The 2,500-nt window shown below is 45.2% G+C and overlaps 1 protein-coding gene across 6 annotated transcripts in view; it reads right to left on the bottom strand.

The window, feature by feature from the left end:
* LOC125037729 overlaps positions 1-2,500 on the bottom strand; it is a 198,854-nt gene that overhangs the window by 109,299 nt on the left and 87,055 nt on the right. The window lies entirely within an intron of this gene.

Genomic DNA, 2,500 nt, shown 5'->3' with positions numbered 1-2,500 from the left:
GGCATGTCATCAAGGTGAGATCGACGACAATCTTCTTTGGGGTCCAAATTATCGAAGAAAATCAGCAGGACGAAAGGTCAGGTGCGATCACATAGAGTGTGAAAGTGCACGCGAGAATACCCAAGGTGTAGACCGACCTTGGGATAGTGTTAATGAGAGAATGAGAGAATTCGCAGAAAAAAAAAGACATGAGAAGAGGGAAGGAAAAAAAACTAAAAAGCGTAAACAAAATGCCTCTGAGAGATTCGGCCTTGATGAGGACTCTCCGAGGAGCCGCGACAGTGAGCATCGTACCGTAACCTGGGTGTCGTCACGTTCAATCGTCAGGTGATCCTAACAGTCCGTTCATAGTTGGAAAAAAAAAACACATTACAGAAGACACTCTCTAGAGTTCTACCTGATGCATTCGTCTCTATATGACGAGAGAAAAATCAAATGTATTACACTTACATACAGATCCGTAAAAACAAATTCCTTTTATTGTGGCCGCCCTTGTTCTTGGCAGTCACGTTATGACACAGACCGGATTTTAAAAAATAGCGTACACGGAGCGCGATAAGCCCTTCACACGAAGTCATGCAAAGATACAGCATCGTCTGTGGACATAAATCTTCCCACGGCCTGTTAAGTCGGCAAAATAGCGTCATAAACGGGCCCGTGTCTCGGCCTCTGACAGGCCGAGCTCCCGAAAACAATCGCACCCTCACTTTTCAAACATAACCACAGTGCGCTGTTGATACCTGGCCGATGTCTCCGCCAAAACATTCGGGTTTTCTCGCTCCCACCTCTCCTCCCTCCTCTTCCTTCTTCACTCCTCCTCTCTCTCCTTCCTCTTCCTCTTCCACCTCCTCCCATTTCTACCCATCCGTTCGTTCTTCATGCTCCTCTTTCTTCTACTATCTCTTCTTTTTCTTTTTCTTCTCATTTTCTTCTTCTCTTTCTTATTCTTTTCTTTTTCAATTTTCTTCTTCCCCCTCCTCTTCCTTCATGCATCCTTCCTTCCTTCCTACTCATCCCCCTCACAAGTTTTTTTTTTCTCTGTCCATCCCTCCCTCACCTCTCTTGCGCGCCCTCCTTCATAACCGCGCACCCCCACCTGCTCTCACCTGCTGTTCTTTCGACCACATCCCTCGCGAGACATCAACAAACCTCACTTGGCGCTCACGAGACATATCATTGCTGTCACATGCATTACCACTACAAACGACGACATCCCCAACGACTGCAGACCACCACGAAGCGAGTTTATACGAGAGTTAGAGTGAAGTGAGCAGGCGAGAGGACACGGTGTTTGTGCGGGGGGGGAGGGGGGTGACTGTCGCAGGGTGGCATATATGCCCCTAGCGTGATGTGTCTTGGGGCGACAGTAACGTGACCTAGGAAGGAAGCCCCGGCTAAACGTCTGCCACCCGACGACCTCCCCACCCGCAAGGCTCTCATACCACGGTCCGCGGCACCCACACCTGCCCAGGGGCGTCACGCTAATCATTTGCCATTTCATAACAAGGGATAAGCGAAGCTTTGGGAGAGACATGTTCCCTTTGCTGCCCTATGGGTTAACGTCACTCGACTAAACGAAGTAGAGCAACTTACTATGTAGCGCTTCCAACTTTCACTCCGTGTCGGCGATTTCCAAATGGTCCTGGGGCCGTAAAAGAACCATTACCGTACCCACTGGTCACATGCCCGCACAGTCAATCTCTCGAGACACGGAACACACTTGCGGGGAAGCATTAATGTAGGTCATCGTCTTAAGATATGCTAAAAATACTAGAATCAAACGAAGAAAATTTGAAAGTTGGTTAAAAGAGATGTATACACCCATAGATAAGGTGAACACTTTTAACATTTAATCTGTTTTATCAAGAGACAAACTACATCGTAGTCAAATATAAAGAACTGCAAGCCGTAACCACACTGCAGAAATGAAAAACACAAATTGGGAAACAATTTAAATAAAATCAAACATTAACAGAACCAATCAAAAAACAAGAGCTAGTAGGGAACCAATAACTTTTTCGAACATTTTTTGCCAAGTCTAATATGACAATTCGCAAACCTTTTCACACACACCTAGCTGACAGAATACAAAAATGTGTCATAAAACCGAAACTCTACTTCTGTGGAAAAAAAAACCCACATGAAATAGACCTACATATGGACCAGGTATAAAAAGGAAATAAGAAAGAATGAATCAAAATAAATCAATCAAAATCAATCAACCACAAAGACAATAACAACAAAGACAAGATACGCTCTAGATGGTGGAGTGATCGGCGGTCTGACACCCAATTACACGCGTTAGGCAGCAAAGGGGCCTTCCCGCCAGCGAGGAAAGAATGCGAAATTGCCGAGGAAGGAATAGGAAAGAAATATATAGAGAAAGAGTAAAAGCTGCGCGTAAAGAAGAAAGTAGGTGTATACAAAATAATGAAAATGTTATTTTTCTCTACTTCCTCGCTATCTACATGCGCTCTGGCTCTCGCTCTCTCTCTCACAC

This window comes from Penaeus chinensis, chromosome 24 (genome assembly GCF_019202785.1).
Source record: "Penaeus chinensis breed Huanghai No. 1 chromosome 24, ASM1920278v2, whole genome shotgun sequence".
Classification (NCBI taxonomy): domain Eukaryota; kingdom Metazoa; phylum Arthropoda; class Malacostraca; order Decapoda; family Penaeidae; genus Penaeus; species Penaeus chinensis.
The sequence above is the reverse complement of the archived record's forward strand: the minus strand, read 5'-3'. Positions and strand labels throughout refer to the sequence as shown.